We start from the raw sequence: 20,984 nt of genomic DNA on the forward strand, positions 1-20,984 counted from the left end.
CATTTCTGGCTGTATGGAGATTTACTTGAGAGAAGTGTTAATATTTTTTTTCTAAACTATAGTCTATTGCGATAATTTAGGGCTTATTCACACGGGCATATATTGGCCAGGTTTTCATGCCTGGCAGATGTACGCTGCCCCTCTGATGCATTGGCTTACAACTATAGATGAGCGAGTATACTCGCTAAAGGCAATTGCTCGAGCGAGCATTGCCTTTAGCGAGTATCTCCCCCGCTCGAGACTGCAGGTTCGGACATGGAGCTGCGGGGGAGAGTGGGGCGGAACGGAGGGGAGATCCCTCTCTCCCTCTCTACCCCCCTGCTCCCTCCTGCTGACAGCCGCTACTCACCGCTCCCCCGCGCCGGCACCCGAACCTGCAGTCTCGAGCGGGGGAGATACTCGCTAAAGGCAATGCTCGCTCGAGCAATTGCCTTTAGTGAGTATACTCGCTCATCTCTGCTTACAACATATCAGTACACTGGGGTGTAAAAGCGCTTTCACGCTGGCGGTGGCAGCTGCATAGATTCCTATGGGAACCTATACTAGCTGTCGGAGAATGGAGGTGGGAGGGGGTTTAGCAGCGTGACTACTAAACTCCCTCCACTTTTCTTCTCCTCTCTGCCCCTTGCCAATGTTTGCAATGGGAGGGGGCGTGGGGGCAGAGCTAAGCTCCACCCACTCTGCCCCTCCCATTGATGGCTGCAGACAAGGGGCGGGAGCTTAGCTCTGCCCCTGCCCCGCCCCTACCCAATGCAAATGGACGGAGGGGAGGAGAGAGGAGGTGAGCTGGCGAGGGGGAGAGAACAGGGGAATGTTTCCTCAGACCCCACAGCATTGAGGGCTCGGCATATATGGGCCGGGCCCTTTGCCATTCAGCGTTCTTACAGCGCTGGTGGGCGCACAAAAAATGCTTACGGCCATGTTAATAGGTCCTTATATTGATGGGATTTATAACAGCATGAAGCAACAAATTATCCAAATTTTCCAGTCCCTTTGTTTATTTAACCAGTGCAGATTCCCTGTTTAAAGAATCTGTTTTGTCATTTTTGGCCTTCTTTTTTACCTTGTGATCTTACAGGGCCAATAAAGAATAGGTCATTTGAAACTAAAAAAGAAACTGTTTAAACTTGGTATTAACTGAATAGGCTGATCCAGAGAATAATGTTACCAAATAATTTGTTTTGAACACTGAAAGCTGTAAAAATTAAATACAATAAACAAATGTCAGACTTTCCCCCCCCAAAAACAACTAAAAACAAAATAAAACTTAAACAAAGCATTATATGTACCCCAAAATGATGCCATTAAAATATACAACTTGTCCCGCAAAGAACAAGCCCTCATATGGCTATGTTGACAGAAACATTTAAAAGTTGTGGCTCTGGGAATGCAACAGTGAAAAAAACCTGAAAAACTACTTGGCCACTAAGGCTCAAACAGGCGTGGTCACTAAGGGGTTAACGATCCTTCATGGCCTGGCAAATACAAGGACAGGATCTGATGTAAAGCAATTCCCATTGTGTTTATAGAAAGACCTTGTTTGAACTCAAATGTTAAATAAAATGTTCTTTGTGTATTCCATCCTCTAGAGGGCAATATTGAGTAATAAAGCTGGATCCTTACTAGTGTGGGTGGATACAATTAATGCAGGGAACAGTTCAAAATTACTTCTGTCTGTGAGGCCAGGCTTAGTACAGCTCTGCTTCCTCCTGAAGACTCTGGACTGCGAGGTAAAAGAAAAATCTCCCCTGCTGTTTTCTACTGTGTGTGTGTGTGTGTGTGTGTGTGTGTGTGTGTGTGTGTGTGTGTGTGTGTGTGTGTGTGTGTGTATATATATATATATATATATATATATATATATATATATATATATGTGTGTATATACACTGATTTCACAGCAGAGGTCGGCTACAGCTGATAATCATCTTCACACATATGCTGTCTGTTCATGTAATTGGCAGTGCACACACTGTATCAGGATTTAAAGAGATAGATAGACCAATCTGGAAAGTTTGGCTTATAAAGTTTCTAATCCGTTTGTTTGGCAGCAGTCGGTAGCACTAAAACCACCTATAAAGTTATCAGCCCACTATCTATCATATTTCGGATAACCTTGTACTGATTACATTTTGGATTCCTAATGCTCATTAGTAACATTTTTGCTACATTGTTTCCTGTGTTCTACTTTTCAATGGTAGCCAAATGTTGCAGAGCAGTGATTGCTTTTTACTTAAGGTCGAACTCACACATTTTTCCATTCACAAAGTGTCATTGATAACTGTGTTGTTTTTGTGATTTCTCTATGGATGTGAGGAGTTTTCATGTCAAAACAGCCTCGCATCACTTCAGGGAAGAGGCAATCCTTCAGCGTGGCTGTCTGCCGTGACGGAGGATTGCAGAGTTTCTCCCATTGTTTTCAATGGGAGACCTCACATCGCGTGCAGCTAGTGTGATGCTGCCACCAACACAATTGAAAATAATGGGCTCGGCGATGCGAGAGTATGCAGCAAGATAGAACATGTCGCTATTTGTTTCCCACATCGCATCGCGGTGACAAGCAGGAAAACAACGCTCATGTGTATTACCCCATTCAAAAGAATGGGGTTTATATTTGTGCGTCTCGCAAAGCAGAAATCATGCGGAATTTTGACGCCCGTGTAAAGGCAGCCATAGACGTAAATGAAAAATAGCCAGAGACCCTATCACAAAGTTGTTGGAGGCACAGCATGACTGTTACGGGTGAATGTGAATACAAGTTTAGATGTTTGACATTTCACAAATTTATTTCGACAAATAGATGTTTGTCATTTCATTCCCTTTAACCTGGAGGACATTGAAGCCTGGAAGGTTCCTGTTTAGATCTGTTGTTCCTTCACCTGTAATAAAAGAATACTTATCTGTCCCCTGTGGGACTCCAGTCCTCCTCTGGTGCATGCGCTGCTAGCCGACTGATTCCAGTTATACTGCATTCCGTGGGGCTCTAGTGTTGAAGCTGGGAATGCAGAGGTGAAAGACCAAAGATGTCTGGGCGGCAAACTCTGCCGATTTTGGCGAAGTCGCGACTTTGGGCCCTGCTTTTAATTCTATCCAGGATTACAACCAGCGTAAAACCATTCCTGATACATAGCCACTACATTTATAGCTCCCAAGTGTCCTTTGTCAGGATTTGTGGCCCCACTTTTTAAATTTTGCCCAGCGTCATACTTTGCCTAAATCTAGCTGGATGCATAAAAATTAGTTTTATAGCTTCCAAGTATCCTTTGTCAGGACTTTCTCTACTTAATAGTTAATTGTCAGTGAACCACCACATGGGATCCCCGGCGACCACCTCTTCACCCAGTTGTCAATGCAGCCGGCCGGATGTGTGTCATAGTAGATAGAAACATAGGTAGCCTCATTGGCTTCACTTCAATTGAAATCAAGAAGTGCTGGAAGCATAATAGCTGCTTTAGTTACTATTAATTTTAAAGCGTGTGAAGACAGCTAGGCCATTTCCGATTCTGTCTCCTATGATGCACATCTGGCGTGCTGCACTGACCGTTCAGCTGGGTGATCGCCAAAAATCCCATGCTATAGGTCCTTGATGATTAAATATTGATGACCTATCCTGAGGATGTATCTGACAGCAGATCACTTGTGTGGAACAACCAGTTTTTGGCCCCCTGCACACGGGTGGAAATTTCATGGCAGGATTTCCCGCAGAATTTCTGCCCGTGCCTGCTGCCATAGGATTGTATTACATAATGCAATCCTATTCAGACAGTCGTGATTTGACCGCTTGAAAACAAATCGTGGCATGTCCTAATTCTGTGCGAGCCTCGCAGAGGCCTGCACAGGAACGTCACTAGTGACGAGCCAGCTTGGCTCTGTGCATGTGACGGCTGGGTGGCAGCCGACGCATAGCAAAGCGAGGAGATGCTGGGAGCAGGTGAGCTGCAGTGGTCACTGCAGGGGCACGGCTCGCATCCCGCTGCGAGGATTCTCACAGCGCGATCCGACCCGGCCGTCTGCAGGAGGGTATAGCAGACTTATACTTGCTGCAGTGAAATCATTTTATTGTATTAATTGGATCTAACAGGTTCTAATGAATTAACAGATATTCTGGATTATAGGACAATCACATAAAAACTACTTAAAACTAACTTGTGCAGGTACAAGAACCTTGATGAAGAAAGCCCAAAATAAAATGTCTCTGCTTCATCTGTTTTCTGTTTCTTTGACATTGCGGTTCCGTACTGAAAAACTTTGCCAGATTATCAGAGTTTCTGGATTATTAGATGTCTGATTAAAGCGATCCCCTTGTTTTGAGACAAGACTCTGATCTGGTATCTGAGTGGGGTCTACTACCTGCAGATCCTCTACTCTGCTGTCCTTCCAATTCACCAGTTCCTGGTCGTGCTTTCGGCTGTCAAAGATGGCTGACACAATCTTCTGGCTGCTTAATCCCCATAGTACATTGTGCTCATTTGATCACCACTGGCCAATCAGAGCAGTGCACAGTGTGCATTAGGTAGCTAGAAAATAGCTGCAGCCATCTTGGTGCACACACGGCCCAAAACTGTCAGATTAGAAGGACCACAGAAAAGAACAATTGCAGGTAATATCCCCCCTGCCCCTTCTGTGTCCGGAAACAAGAGGGTCGCTTTAGAGGAAATTCACTCTATACAGTCACTCTTTCTGAACCCCAATCCCATGTTATAGCTGTTAAAATATGGAGATTTTGGCATGAATCTTTGGCCCACAGATGGTAATGGGGTCTTCAAACATGATAAAAGTGTACGTAACTCCTGTGCCACTTGGTGAGCATGTAGGTTAAATCATCCAAAGTAAATTAATTTAGAGAGAAGGCCATAGGGACCAATGGGCACAAATAAGAAATCCCCAGAAGGTATCTGGGGGGCTTCTGAAAGATTTATTCCAAAAGCAGTTCAATAGATGCAGAAAGCATGGATTGTGTTCTGCAACGCGTTTCAGAGGATGTCGATTACATTACCAGGCTGTGTAACTATTTACCTAAACCAAGAAATGGATGTGGGAGTATTGGTGTGTGCTAATTAGCACATGATTGACTGAGTAAAGGCAGCATCAGAGTCTTCACTGGCCATCTAGATGGGTAGCCACATCAGCAGGGTGTGGGGAAGAAGTTGCCATATACCAGTAACATGGCAACAAACTAGAAAATAATGGTTGACACCAGTGATCGTCACATGTTTTGGTCAAAAAGACATGCTGTCATCAAGGGTCATGTGACATCTGTCCAGAGAAAAATGGCCACCACCATCCATTCTTGTGATCAGTGGATCAAGAGCCCGGCCAATTCCTATGACATTCTCCCTGTACTCCTGGAACTATACAGGGATGTGGTTCTTGTAGCAACAAATAGATTGTAGGCACACTTAGATCAGCGGTGTAGTGGCTTGTCATTCAGACTGGTTCTTCAGTCCAGGTGAGTCCACTTTTTATTGTGGATGAAGTATAATAGGTGAAGATACAATCCATCTTTGTAACGCGGTCATATCTATTTACGGTAATGGAGTTTTATATTTGCATGGGGCCGGGATCCAGTGTTTTAGATGCATTGCTACACAGAGAATGAACTGTGTATAGGGAAATGGCTGGAGTGTGCCGTGACGCATAACATAGGGAAATCAAGTGCTGCAATTTGCATGTACAATGCCAGTGAGCCAACAACACAGGAACCGCATAAAGGTACAAGGTGCTTCTGCTCCAAAATACACGTCAAAAGAGCATGTCCCTGTCTTGACTTGTCTTTTTCCCCAACGCACGTTTTTTTCGTTTCTCTGTTTTTTTGTCATAGAAATGAAAGGGATTTCAAAATATGCATCAAATGCAAAAAGTGTTGTGTGCAGATTTTTTCAGTCCTGTCAAGTGCACCGCGTAAATACACCCTTAGGCTAATTTCACAATGTGATATCAGGCCGTGAAACTCTGCTCTCAGGAACGCGACATTTCCCACAGATGCGAAGTTATTTATGTCAAAAACGCTTTGCATCACTTCAAGGAAGTAGCAATCCACACCGGATGATTGGCCAGTATTTCTCATTGTTTTCAAAGAGAAACCTCGCATTACATCGCTCTCGTGGTTGTTGGGTAGTAGGCTTTTCATTGCTGCTGTGTTTTTTTTTGGGGGGGGGGGGGGTTAGCCCTTAAATTCCATATGAAAAAGCTATTCTGACAGTCTGAAAAGTTATTCTTGGAAAAATGATCCTAATTATTCCAAGTGGACTGAATAGAAAACAAAACAAAAGATTGGGGAGGGGGGGGGGACTTTATTTTCATTTTTTCCTTTTCCAAAGCCAGTTGGTCCTTTGAAAAGTTAGTGTTCATCACCCAACAATTCTCTAACAACTTATGCCTAAAAGGCTGCCAGTGTGAGAACTACCAAAACTACTATTTACTTTATGTACCTAAACTGGTGTTTCGTTGCTAAAAAATCATTCTAAAACCGGTTTCACACGGCTGAGATTTTCACGCAAAATGCACAAACCTCTTTGGAATAAGGTCATGCACATGAGCATTTATTTATACATTTTTTTATTTTTTTTTTACCCGCATCAAAAAATCCCAGCATGTCCTAACTTTGGGCGTACCCTCACGTCGCATCAACCGATTTTTTTTAATGAGCCAGCAGCAGCATCGCACGAAATACTAGCTGCATGCATTACGATGCGATGCGAGGTCTCCACATTGATAACAATGGAAGACACTCCGAGGATTGCTACTTCCCCAAAGTGATGCAAGGTGGCTTTGATGAAAAAATGCCTCCCACCCATGGGAAAATTTTACGTTGGCGAGCGCCTGTGCGACTGCACGTGGTGTGACACAAGGTGTGTTGCTGATAGCCATGGCGGAGGATCACGGAGTGTCTACCACTGTTTTAAATGGGAAAGCTTTGCATCCCACTGTGTGTACCGAGCTCGCGGCGCGATGCTGCTGCCGGCCCATTGAAAACAAAAAAGGGGTTCATATTCGTGCCTCTCGCAACACACAAATCTCCTCTCGCCTGAGGCTAATTTCACATAGGTGAGTGCAATATTGGGCTATGAATCACGGCTCGATATCACGCTCACCAACGTGCGATTTCATGCGACTCTGAGGTGTTTTTATCTCAAAACCGCTTCACAACACTTCAGGGAAATGGTGATCCTCCGCCATGGCTGTCAGCCATAATAAGACGTGCTGCAATTTGGTTTCCGAATTGCGATGCAGAAAAACAAATTGCTCAGGTGTATGACCTCGTTCAAAAGAATGGGCTTCATATTTGTGGGTCATGCAACGCACAAATCCTGCGGGATTTTCTCGGCCATGTGAAAATGGCCTTCGGCTGCCTTCACCCACAGCGTGATCCCTGCGGACATCCCACAGTAGTTGTGCTGTAAATTCCAGTGGCCAAATCTGCAGCTCTGCTGTGGGATTGAACCCGTATATTTGAAGGGTCGAGTTCTGCAGCCTAAATAGGCATGCGGATTTGGAGTCCACTGCATTTTCCAGCAATGCTGCAGACTTATTGCAGGAAATTTCCACAGCATGCAAAGCAGATTGTTTTTATAAATCCCCTCCAGATGGCTTGTACTGTACTGCAGAGATTCCGCCAGTGGAAACCACAGCAGTTCTGACCCATGTGAAGGCGGCCTACAAATACTACTCCCCTTCTTCCTAGTTTTCTGCCCACTGCCTGCCTTCATTTGAATGACGGGACACATGGAGACATTAGATCCGGGGAGGTTGATGAGTCTACGTGCTCATTGGAATGTACAGTAAACTACATGCAGCAAAAACTCCGATGAACCAGTGGCCACAGATTCTGCCCATGGCACTGCTCTTTCTTTGTGCAAAATCTCCCAGTGATTGGCCGCTGTGAGTGGTCAGTATTTCGGCTGCATATGGTTACCACATTTTCTTAGGGTAGATTGGGAACACTAGTGGCACTCGTGTAATACCGCCCTAAGGTGACAGCTCTTGTCTTACATGGATAGTTATGCTTACACTAGTAATAGTTTGTGGTTTACCACTAAATGCTGGTAAAACATGAGCATTAGCCGCAGCTGAGCAATTGTACCCTAAGGGCCAAGTCGCACGGCTGTGCTTTTGGGCCATGCGCTGTCTGTGTAATCCATGGACGGCTCACAGCCTTTAAAACTGTACAGATGAGCCGTTTTTCACCGGGACTGCTGGTCCATGTAAACAAAACTGCTGCATGCTCTCTTCTGTCTTCATGGATGAGATTAGGACATGTGATGTGCGGCGGCCATGCAGACCAGACGGCACATTGACTGATATCTGTTGTACCCAAGTTTCTCCACTGCAACCTGCCATACAGCTGTGTGAATCCAGTGCTGGATAACTTTTTTTCCTTCAATAAATGGGCCAACCGTTTTGGGGTGCTTTCACACACTGGCTTTTGTGGCATTTTTTGTGAGCCAAAGCCAAAAGTAGATTCAAAGGGAATGGAAAATTTGAAGGAAGGACATTTATTTCCTGATGGATCTGGTTTTGGCTCAAAAATTGCCACCCCTGCTGTTCTCTTAAAACTCGCAATCTTGGGCATAGCTATCGCGGTGGCAGAGGTGGCACAGTCACCCGGGCCCTAATACCAGAGGGAACTCCACAGTCTGCCTGATAGATAAGACAACACCAGTATGATAAATGGTCCATGTCCAGGTAAGCGGTCCTGTCACAGACTTTATATTTAGGTCCAGGAGCTTCAAGTTGTGTCTCTCCCTGCTTTGAAATATTGACAATAAGGCCAGTTCCCACATAGGCATTTTTTTAAGCGTTTAGCGGATGTTTGAAATGTCCGCTAAAAATGCTGTAGTGAGCCTCCATCTATTTCAATTGGGCTTTTCAGATGAGCGTTTTAGCGCGGCGTCTCTAACAGGCGCTAAATCAAACGCTGTTCTATCTTAGGTGTTGCAGCGCTTTTTATCGCACCACACCACCCATTGCGATGATGGGGCGCATTAAAAACACTGTCAAACATGTTTTAAAATGCTGTTCTATTCCTTTTCTGGTAGAAACTTCAGCCCTTTCCCAGTTGCGTGATATTGTGAGGCGATTAGCCTGCCAACTATTTTCTTTTCTTTTGTAAGAAAACGCATTTTATGTTTAAAATATTTATGTCTCAGTACAGAAATTGTATTCTAATGCAACAAATATGGCAACTTTCTGTTTTTCTTGTTTATTATAAAACCCAATAAAAATTATTGAAAAGGAGAAAAAAAAAACACTGTTCTAAAACCGCCTGTGGGAGACTGGCCTAAGATAGTGGGGTTTTCAGTTTTACCAGACCTCAGTAATGTGATATTGTGGGGGGTCTGGAACGCAGACCGAAATGCGAATGTTGCCTGTATCCAAATTAAGAGGAAATATTATATAGAGTACTCATAGTTGAGAACCATAATGACCCACTATACACAGACTTAGTAAATCAGAATGAATTCTGTTTATTGTTGTACATTGCTAGTTTATATGCAAGTTGGAAAGAAGGCGTTTCCAATACCTAGTTTCATTCTACTTTTGCTGACCAAACCCTCATTCCAACAGATTACAATAGGGCTGTAAATCAAAAGCCTTTTAAACAAAAGGTATCAACAAAGCTGTTTGAACTATACATAAAACAATTACATGTGATAATAAAGGTTGTCTCCTGGCTGCCTGAGTACCTACTTAATCGGAATGTAATCTTAAAGATCCATCAACAATTTGCACATCAAAAGAGGGGACATTGTTTCTACTTTTCACATAGACAAAACTGGTTCGGCCACCTACTCGGGAGTCAGCACAGAGTTGGTATTCAGTAAGATAACTGAATAAAATCTAATTAATCATACATTTAGTATTTTAAAATCAATATTCAAATAAACGCTTGAATATACCTTTTTACATATGATTCTATATCCAAATTCTACTAGCAACTTCCGGAATGTTTTACATATAATACATAACATTATATAACCAAATAACTAATGTCACATTCATTACACTGTTTCCTTATCTTTCTTATGTTAGGTTATTGATTAATAATGATTGACCCCTATCATTCCCCCATTTGGACATCAGAGCCACCATTATCTCCTGGTTCTGTCACCCATAGGTGTCGGGTTCCCAGGTAGGAATGGTGCACTCTATGTCCATCAAGATATGAAGACATAATATCAAATATTGCAAGTCAATCAAGTTTACAATACAGTAATCTTAGATTTATCAACATCAATATCGTCATTGTCATATTAGACACTTAAAGGGGTGTATTTTTGGGTATGTCTCGAAGAGTCTCTACAGGAGTGGGGACAGATAATAGACAAGTCCGCAAAATGTCCTCTCCACTCCTGAGGTTGGGCATACACGTGTGGGAAATATTTGCCCATCCAGTCCATCGCTTGTCCATGTGGATCGTTCGTAGTGGTGTTTCCCAATAAGAAGACAGTCCAATAAGACAAATGCAGAAGTGAAAATCAAAATGTCCATTACCTCCCCCACCCAAACAACGCCGGGATCCCACCCATCACTTTTCCTCTGGCTCGGGAGCTTTCTTGCAGTGGGAGGCATGTATCCACTTTTACAGAAGTAGGTGTTGACAACAGAACTTGGTATTGTCCGTCAAACCTTGGGTCCAAGGCCTTTATTACGTGTCTTTTTGCGACCACCCAATCTCCAGGTGGCAAGAAATTAGTCCCCTCTAGGTTGTCAGGGTCTGGAATTGGGGAAAACACTAGATCGGGTGTTATTTTCAGTTTACGACATAATTCTTGTACATATTCAATAACCTTATCACACCCCTGCTGCAGGGCCTGTGGATGGTACAGGCCTAATCTTGGCATAGAGCCAAACACTTCTTTTAACTTAAGCATATCATTTTAGTTCTTTCAACTCTGTTAAACTCTGCGGGTGGTATGGAGTGTAAAACGCTTGTTCCACCCCAAGGGCTGACATCACCTTTCGCATCACTTAACCTGTAAATTGTGTACCTCTGTCACTCTCAATTGTCTCTAGTACCCCAAATCTACATACAAGTTCTGACACAAGTTTAGCCACTGTACATTGTGCGGTGGCTTTGAACAGGTCCACGCACACAAGGACGTACTCATACCTGCCTGATTTGGGAAGCTGGATGTAATCGATTTGTAATCTCTGAATAGGATACAGTGGTCACTTCACATGCCTTCACATATGCCTTCGCCAACCTGTCCAACCCTGGAGCATACCATACCTTGTCCATAACAGAAACCATGGCATTCCGAGAGGCATGCACTTTCCCGTGAGCTAGGACGGCGAGGTGGGTGTAGGCAGCCGCTGGTACATCATCTACGTCCCGTAGGACGCCAAATCCCAAATCAACAAGAGCGGTGGGACCAAGATCCAACTTACAGCACAAGGGGTCTTGCGTCCTGTCCTAGGAGAGCTGCAGCCTTGGCTGCCCTATCCCCTTGTTCTCTGGTGACTGCCCCTGCGTGTGTGCTTTAACCTTTATTATGGCCACCTGTCCTGGCAACATGATAGCTTAATGGGCTTGCCTTGTGCCGTGAGAAAGCTCCTGGACCGCCAGATGGGTCCATAATCGTGTGCAGTACCAAAGGCGTACCTGGAATCAGTGTAGATATTAGTAGTGGTATATTTTTCAATCGTACAGGCCTCAGTTCCTGCGCTGACATGTGTGGCGGCAGTGGCTTTTGTACAAGTATCTCATTCAGTGTGACTACTTCAAAACCTGTTACAAGCCTTCCTTTGTCATTCAGGTATCTAGATCCATCCACAAACATTTCAAGGTGGGGGTTTAGGAGGGGTTTGTCAGTGACATGTGCGAACCCAGCTGTCACAATCATGCTGGTGTTCTGCATCAAAAGGCCTCCTCTTCATCAGTCAGAGAATTTGCAAAAAGCTGGTCCTCTGTACTTACTCCCCCATTTGAATCAGTGTCACCTAATGGCAATAAGGTGGCCGGATTCAAAGTGGTGCAACGTTGAAATGAGACATTGGATGAAGAGTGTAAATGCAAGTTCCATTTTGATCCGTCTAGCAAGAGACAGATGTCTACGGCTTACCTGTGTCAGGATACCATGTATGTCATGTGGGGTGTAGATCACCATGGTGTGATCTAAGAAGTTTCTCTTTGCTGGCTTTGCAGCCATTCTACTCTGATGGAGGAAACACAAAAGGCTTAGTGATGCATTGAGGTAACTATTTGTGTCAGCAGTACATAAAAGAAAATAAAAACAAATCATCAACATATTACAAGAGGGCGGTGCCCTCGCGAATTGGCCAGGCGTCTAATACCAGTTTCATGAATCTGGTGAACTGGTATTGGGCTATACTGTGCCCCTTGTGGCAGCACTATCCAACAGTACTGCTTTCCTCTGGAATTAAATACAAACAAATACAGACAGTCTGTCGAGGTCCGTCTGACTGGTAGCCCAAAGGCTCAAAGTAACGACACTAAGAACTTGTTTCTCTGCGTGCGTAAGAGTGAAGACAGGGAGAGGTGTCGCTAGGTCTGCTGCCATCCGACCGAAGGTCGGGTGACTTTCAGACCTGGGGTGTATACGAGCCTCACCGGACGGGTGAAATTCGATACAAGATCCCAAGGGTCCCATCATTTCGGTTCCCAATATGCTTTCAGGACTTTCCAGCACAAGGAAGCGCATGAGGCATCGTGACCCTTTAAACATTACCTCTAGTGGTTCAGTTTCTGCCAGCTGAATCGGCACTCCTGAAACCCCTTGCACCAATTACTGCTAGACAATCAGGCTGGTATTCTATTTAAAATAGATCAGAACCTTGTAGCAAATAAAAGAATTAAAAATTAAAAATTTAGAAATTGCTGACCTGCAATACCTGGATCACCTATGTCAGATGTCCAGTTCCTTGGGCTAAGCAATGACTCAGGAATTGGAGTTTGTCTTGGAGGTGGCTTACTATTTGTCAGGACCTGCGGAAAGCTGAGTTTCTGCAGTAGCTATCAAGACAAATGCATGAGCCGGATCTACCAAGAGAGCAGTTAGTTTACAAACCTCCTCTGAACTGTCACTTGAGGTCTCAACCCGTACCGATCCATCCGGTGAAAATTTGATGGATGCAGATAAGGCTTGTAAGATATTAGTACAAATAACAGACATGAATTACAACAAGGCAGAATAATCCACAAACATGTATTCATATTGGAATATGATATTCTTTAAGCAAATTCATTATTAATCTGATCCTGCCTGCAATGTCTCATCAAATTTGAGAAGGGAAAAAAAAAACTTCCTAACTGCCCAAGCTCCTCACCCCCTCCTTTGTAGACAAAAGAAGGATGAAACATTACCTACTTTTACATTATCTAGCTCCACCCCTTCGATGCTGGTCATCTGCATGTCTCTCCTACAGAACATTCTCTCAGAGACAGTGCAGTACTAACAGCATTTAGCAGTGATATAGACGTCCAACCAATTACAGAACTGACATTTACACAAAAAGCAAAAAAAAAAAACTAAAATATATCTTAAAAATCCCTATATGTTCTCTATTTTTAAGACCGTGTAATTCACACAATTCATTACAAGTTTCTTATTTCATCAGCGTCTGTCTTCCTTTCTATGACACTGAATTTTATCTCTATGAAACAGAACAATAGCTAAGATATTAATAAGCAACTAAAACATTCAGACTTTAAAGAGCATTAATTATTAGTAATTACAAGACGTATACTTCTCAGCTAGGCTGGTCTGTGTTGAGGGTGGAGGAAGACCTCTTCCTATTGTTCTTCCCTCCCATCTCCTTACATCACCTAGCTCCACCCCCTGTGATCTGGCTCAGCATTTGGTCTTTCTTGCCTCATTTAGTTTCTAGCCACCGGACAGTATACACCATATAACACAATCTAACTCTCATACGGGCCCTTCATTAATACACACACATAAAGACAAAAACATTTGCATGTCAGTTACTACTTTTTAAGTGTCAGTACTTCCTCACTTGTCTAAAAGTGTCGGTACTTCCCAACCCTGCTTATTTCCCTCGTCTCTACTACTTCTCTTATGTTTATTTTTATCCCAATCTGTGCCACAATAGTCTTTCACATAATTTTAGATTATAGTTCCCACTGCCTTCCCTGTTTTACATCTGCTTCTATATCACCCTCCGCTCCCTGCATCTCTTTCTTGTCCTCATGCTTCCACTCACTAGCCTAGGATCTAGTGAGCATAGGCATAACCGGTTTGCACCGAGGAGCTCCGCAAGCAGGGCAGCTCTCTCTCCAATCCGGGTTCTGTTGTCCACAATGCCAGCAGGTCCATCCCTCCAGTCCAATGTTTGACCTTGGAGTGGATGACTTGGCATAGGGTGGGGGGGAGGAGACGGTTGGAATTGAGATGAAGGAGGGGGTGAAGGTTGAAGAGGGAACTGACCCCACAATGAGAGAACATTATATACCTGTGCTTTGAATTCTTTTCTCATTTCATTTTTAGCTATTGAACAGTATATATATAATACAACATACTTCCTGTGTAGCCAAATATAACCAATTCTTAATTCACATTTCTTTGCAAAGACAAGTAGGTCTTCTAAAGCCCAGTACTCCCCACCCTTTGAAATGTATCTTATCTTCTATAGAACACAGAAACTTCTCCAGACAAATAGCTGTATAACTGGTTCCACTGCCTGTATCTTCTAAACTGCAAATTCACACTCACTAAGGGGTTTTTTTTTTTTTTTTTTTTTTTTTGTTTTTTTTTCCCATTCCTATACGGACTGATAATATGTGAAGTAGAAATTGGGATTGTATTTACTGTACACCAGACTTCCAATAATGAGCGAATTATGTATAGATAAGAAAAACTCTTAGTACCGCGGTTTTTACACGATTCGCTCAGAATAGGCTACCCAATGACAAACACAATACAACTTATGCCCATTTCTACCCACATACTTATATTCACCACTCCAGATAGCAACTATTATTACCGTGCATTGTTAAACCTTCTACCTTTCCTTAACTCATTGACTTGCTTTTTTTTTCTTTTTTTCTATAACCTTCAGCTAAAATTGCTTACATCAACTTTACACTCAGGAAAAAAAAACAAAAAAAAAAACCACCCAGTATATATATACTTCATTGTTCTTTTGAACCCCCACAGATGTGAGTGGGGTATAACTTTCTTACACTTAGAAATTAGACATTACAAGAACACTAAGACGTACAACAAAGATTAGTTTACATAACAACAAGACTTACAAGACAAACAATAGTGGTTATTTGTCACATAATTGTCCACAGATTTTGCATGAACTTACTTTATGTCCCAGAGGGACACAAACTATAAGAGGATTCCCTTTCTCTGATAACCCCTTACTGCCGTATCTATACTTGCCTTAATCCATCTGTTTAGCATATTTTTATACAACCTTTTGACTATCTCTGAATCTTTTCCCCAAACTTGCTGGTCTAAGACTCCCAAAATTCTAAACACCTTACTACATCCTTCTTCCCACAGCTAACGTGCCTTCTTTGTCTTTTACTATTTCTCTAGCTGATTTCCATATAGGCATACTACTTGCCCTGTACGTTTCCCATATTGTCTGTTCCTTTATCTAAACCGGCGTTTCTGATATCTTTCATGCTTTTTCCCGTACTGTTACCAGAACTCATAGTTAAAGGTTCCCGTTTTTCTAAGTCCTATCTTTCTATATTTTATACACTTGTCTGCAATCGTCTCCCCCTTCCCTTTCTCACACAGCTTATGGCACACAGAACCTTATTTGTCACACAGGTTTCTATTTGTCACACAGGTTTCTATTTGTCACACAGGTTTCTATAGGTCACACAGGCTTCTATAGGTCACACAGGCTTCTATAGGTCACACAGGCTTCTATAGGTCACACAGGCTTCTATAGGTCACACAGGCTTCTATTTCACACAGTACACTAAGGACCCCTGGTCCTGGAATAATTTTACGGACTCCTTAAGGGGGGGGGTTTAGGGGAGACCAGACCTCTCTTCTAAGGGAACTTCTGGTGATATTATAACAGACTCAGTAAAAGCAAATTATGGCTAACACGACACAGACTATCAACGTACAGATTTCAACAATTACTACAGGCAACATGGCAATATACACACAAGGGTTCTTCCGTCTAGCACGGTCACTAAGAACACCGTAAATAACAGGCAGAAGCGTCCTATATAACATACAGCAACTCACCCCCTGTCGACACGAGGACTGAATGAAGTCAGGAGAGCCCAGAGCTTGAGTGGCAAGTCAAGAGCTTACCGTATACCGGTGTTTTGTAGATCTGGGGTCCCGTGGCCTCTCGTCCGGCTGGTCGGCAGGTAGTGTAGTCAGGTATCGGCTGCAGGTAAGGAGTTAGCTTCTGCCCCACTTGTCGGGCGCCAAATAAACTGTGGGGGGTCTGGAACGCAGACCGAAATGCGAATGTTGCCTGTATCCAAATTAAGAGGAAATATTATATAGAGTACTCATAGTTGAGAACCATAATGACCCACTATACACAGACTTAGTAAATCAGAATGAATTCTGTTTATTGTTGTACATTGCTAGTTTATATGCAAGTTGGAAAGAAGGCGTTTCCAATACCTAGTTTCATTCTACTTTTGCTGACCAAACCCTCATTCCAACAGATTACAATAGGGCTGTAAATCAAAAGCCTTTTAAACAAAAGGTATCAACAAAGCTGTTTGAACTATACATAAAACAATTACATGTGATAATAAAGGTTGTCTCCTGGCTGCCTGAGTACCTACTTAATCGGAATGTAATCTTAAAGATCCATCAACAATTTGCACATCAAAAGAGGGGACATTGTTTCTACTTTTCACATAGACAAAACTGGTTCGGCCACCTACTCGGGAGTCAGCACAGAGTTGGTATTCAGTAAGATAACTGAATAAAATCTAATTAATCATACATTTAGTATTTTAAAATCAATATTCAAATAAACGCTTGAATATACCTTTTTACATATGATTCTATATCCAAATTCTACTAGCAACTTCCGGAATGTTTTACATATAATACATAACATTATATAACCAAATAACTAATGTCACATTCATTACACTGTTTCCTTATCTTTCTTATGTTAGGTTATTGATTAATAATGATTGACCCCTATCAATATTATCATTCACTGGTAGAAACTCGCTGTAGACGCTTGCTATTGCTTAATATGGAACTGGTTTCTGGAATGTTTACTAAGTGTTACAAATTGATAGTGTTACTTTGTATTGTGATTCTTGGCATGGAGTGCAGCATGGAAGATCTGAGTTTGTCATACAGTATCTGCCCTGTCAGTGTGTTTCAGATATACAGGTCTGGTTCCTAAGTGCTTCCTAGATCTGACCTTACAATACTTTCCTTGTGAGGAGTCTCAGATTGAGCGACTACCACGCCTGTTTTTGCTGGCATAGTCTACTCCAAAAATAAGACGCAGCGATCTTTTATTGTGTTTTTTCTCTTCAGGCCATACAGATCATTTTATGGCCTGGCTGCATCACAATCGCGCTGAAAAAATACTTCCTAGCTGTAAAACAAGATCAGATATACAACAATGAGATTTTAATGGCCAAATGTTGAGCAAAGGAGCATGAGACATATTTATTAGAACTTGTACGCAATCATTTGTAACTTTTGCCCTTTTACGCTGGTCTCCATCCACATGCTGGTTGATAGACTAGACAGGATAAACCTGTAGCAGATTTAAGTTAATGCCATGTGATTGGCTATCATAATAACATAAGTTTGTAGAATAAACCGCTACCATTTAGGCTAGTATCACACAGGTGGGGGTAATATCAGGCTGTAATTCGCAGTCTGATATTGCATTTTTTTCTTTCAACATGTAAAAGCCCCTTTATTGCAAGGTGTTTTCATGTGAAAACAGCCTTAAATCACTACGGGGAATCCCTTCATCCCATTGCTTCCAGTGGGGCGGCAGCAGCGCTAGCTGCATGGAGGAACTGTGACGGTAGCAGTTGGGGATTCCTTCATCACCATGGGGAGTCCCTTTACCCCCACTGCATCTGAAGGAATCCCCTGATGCTGCTGTCACCGAGGATCACAGTTTCTGCCATTGCTTTCAATGACAACAATGGGTGATATTGCAAGAAGATCGCACCTCTGTGCCATGCGGGAAAACATCCCTTATATGTATCAACCCATTCGAATGAATAGGGTTCATATTTGTGCATCTCGCAATGCACAAATCTCATGCGACTATAATCGTCTGTGTGTAACCGGCCTATGACACAGCATTTTTTTTTTTTTTTTTTCACTGTTTGCTTTCAGAATGCAAAGATGAAAAATAAACTCTTTTTCTTAGTTTTCCATCAATTTATGCGAGTTTACCTGTGAAATTAGTTGTATGTTTAAAGGCACCATTTTAGGGCTTACTTTATATTAATAAATTTAACTTTTTAATGACAATAATTTTGAATAAGTTGTAATGTAGCTTTTGTATGTTTCACAAATTTTTGCACAGAACAAGCTTTTTTTTTTTTTTTTTAATTTAAACTCTCTGCATTGACACATTCCAACACCCATAACTTTTATATTTTTCCAGTTTTCTTGCAGGATGACTTGTAGTCTTCATTTATATAATTTTGGGATACGTATTTTGTTAAAGGGAATCTGTCAGCTCCAACATGCTGACAAACTGCAGGCATGATGTTATAGAACAGGAGGAGCTGAGCAGATTGATATATAGTTTCATGGGAAAAGATTCAGTAGAACTTGTAGTTTATCCATATAAATCTTTGCTAACTCTGAGCTGGATAGTCCAATGGGCGGAGTTATCAGTGATTGACAGCTGTGTATGACATATTGAAGGCGCTGTCAATCACTAATAGCTCCGCCCATTGGGCTGCTCAGCTCAGAATAGGCAGAGATCTAAATGAATAAAACATATAGTGTATTTGAACAGCGTGTTCCAGCTGACAGATTCACTTTAATACTGGTAGACAAATTAAGACACAACACATGAAATTGTGCTGATTTTCGGTTTGGGGTATATAGTGTATGTATAGTGTTTGGGGTATACAGCCATCTCTAGTTTATTTGAACAGGTATACGGTAATTCATAAACTGAAGGTCTTATCTGTGGTAACAGCTTGAAATAGGTAGTAATAACGAGAGCGAAAACTCAGAAGTAAAGACTTTTAAAAATGAGTGGAGCTATTTCTAAGTCCCGTATATACTCGAGTATTAGCCGACCCGAGTATAAGCCGAGTCAATAAGTTTTACCACAAAAAAATGGTAAAACCTATTGACTCGAGTATAAGCCTAGCTATTAGAGATGAGCGAGTATACTCGCTAAGGCTAACTACTCAAGTGAGTAGTGCCTTAGCCGAGTATCCTCCCGCTCGTCTCTAAAGATTCAGGGGCCGGGCGTGGCCTGCGGATGACCGGGAAAGACGCTTGAGAGTCGGACTCCCGCTACAGCCTTCCTTCCCTCAGCCATAAACCACCGGTACTCGGCGAAAATCACCCTCCCAGGTCGGGATGGGTAAGAAGACGGCCCCAGACACACAATCAGCGGCACTCACCTCCAAGAAAGGGACAATGGAGCGCTTTATCGGCGCTCCGTGCACAGCCGGGAGAAGACCCAAGATGGCGCCGGCCAGCAGCGGAGCGTATGTGCCGGCTTCCTCTCCCTCTGCAGCAGCAGCGGCTCAACACAGCCCGACCGCACGGAGAACACAGCCGGAAACCCCATTAACAGCAGCAACAACAGCGGGAGCCGGGACAAGGGACTCCCCACAGAACGATCTAGCAGACCAAAGCAGCCCAGGGACTGAAACCCAAGGTGCAGAGTCTGCATCCACCATAACTGTGAGTAAGGGGGAGACCTGCCCCCCGCAAAACACCCGGGACAAAGCCCCTCAGCACACTACACTGCAACAGCACAGCCCTGATGGGAGTAGTGATCCTCACGACTGGGACATATCCCCTGGCAAAAGTGCACTCAGCAGCCCTACACATAGTTCGCCAGAAAGGGCAACATCTATGGCGGATAACGGGGCATGGAAATCACGCATTATGTCAATCCCCACAAAGGACGAATTGAATGCACTATTTACAAGATTTGAAGAGTCTAACAGACAGGCCTTTGACCGGATCCATTCTGACATACACCATATGGGTCACAGGCTCCTCCAGGTTGAGGAGACGCAGGAGGGAATGGCGTCCATTTTGGAATTCCACAGGCAGGTCATTCAACACCAATCAGATCAAATCTCCAACATTATCTCACATTTAGATGACCTCGAGAACAGAAATAGGAGGAATAACCTGCGCATATGGGGCGTAACAGAAGAAGTAGAAGGACACCAGCTAGAGGAATGGGCCCAAACATTTTTTCTACAATTGCTGGGCCGTACACGAGAAAAACCGATCATGATAGATAGAATTCACAGGGCACTGGGCCCGAGAGGCACGGACACTAACCGCCCAAGGGACATAATATGTAGGATCCACTTTTATAAGGAAAAGGACTGCATCTTACAGAAAGCCAGAGAAAAGGGAGACCTCACGCATAATGGCAGACCGCTTATTCTGGTACAAGACCTAGCACGCAACACACTGCGCCTGAGAGGAGCCCTGAAACCACTAACCACAGCGCTAAAAGAAAACGGAATCACATACCGTTGGGGTTTTCCATTCGCCCTAACTGCCAAAAAAGAGGGGAAGACGGCCACTTTCTGTATGTTGGGAGATCTACCCAACTTTCTAGGAACATTTCAGCTCCCCCTGATCAAGATACCTGACTGGCCCACCTCCCCAGTACCGATCGCCTATACAGCCCAGGAACAATGGCAATCGGTGCCCCCTAAACAGCGACGAGAACGCCACAAAGACCCATTACCAGGATCTTAGACTCCGATGTCTCTCCAAGATTGTTACAGAAGGCATACCAAAGGGTCATCACGCCGCTGTCCGAATACGGACTTTACACCCCTTATAGTCCTTATA

The 20,984-nt window shown here is 43.2% G+C and overlaps 1 protein-coding gene across 1 annotated transcript in view; it reads left to right on the forward strand.

Moving 5' to 3' along the window:
- Positions 1–1,624: 1,624 nt before the first annotated feature.
- Positions 1,625–20,984, forward strand: part of HPGDS (hematopoietic prostaglandin D synthase) — a 77,820-nt gene continuing 58,460 nt past the window's right edge. Inside the window, exon 1 of the mRNA XM_066574033.1 lies at positions 1,625–1,730. The gene's annotated coding sequence lies outside the window, so the exon portion shown is untranslated. The remainder of the gene's footprint in view (positions 1,731–20,984) is intronic.

This window comes from Eleutherodactylus coqui, chromosome 7 (assembly GCF_035609145.1).
Source record: "Eleutherodactylus coqui strain aEleCoq1 chromosome 7, aEleCoq1.hap1, whole genome shotgun sequence".
In the NCBI taxonomy this organism is placed as follows: domain Eukaryota; kingdom Metazoa; phylum Chordata; class Amphibia; order Anura; family Eleutherodactylidae; genus Eleutherodactylus; species Eleutherodactylus coqui.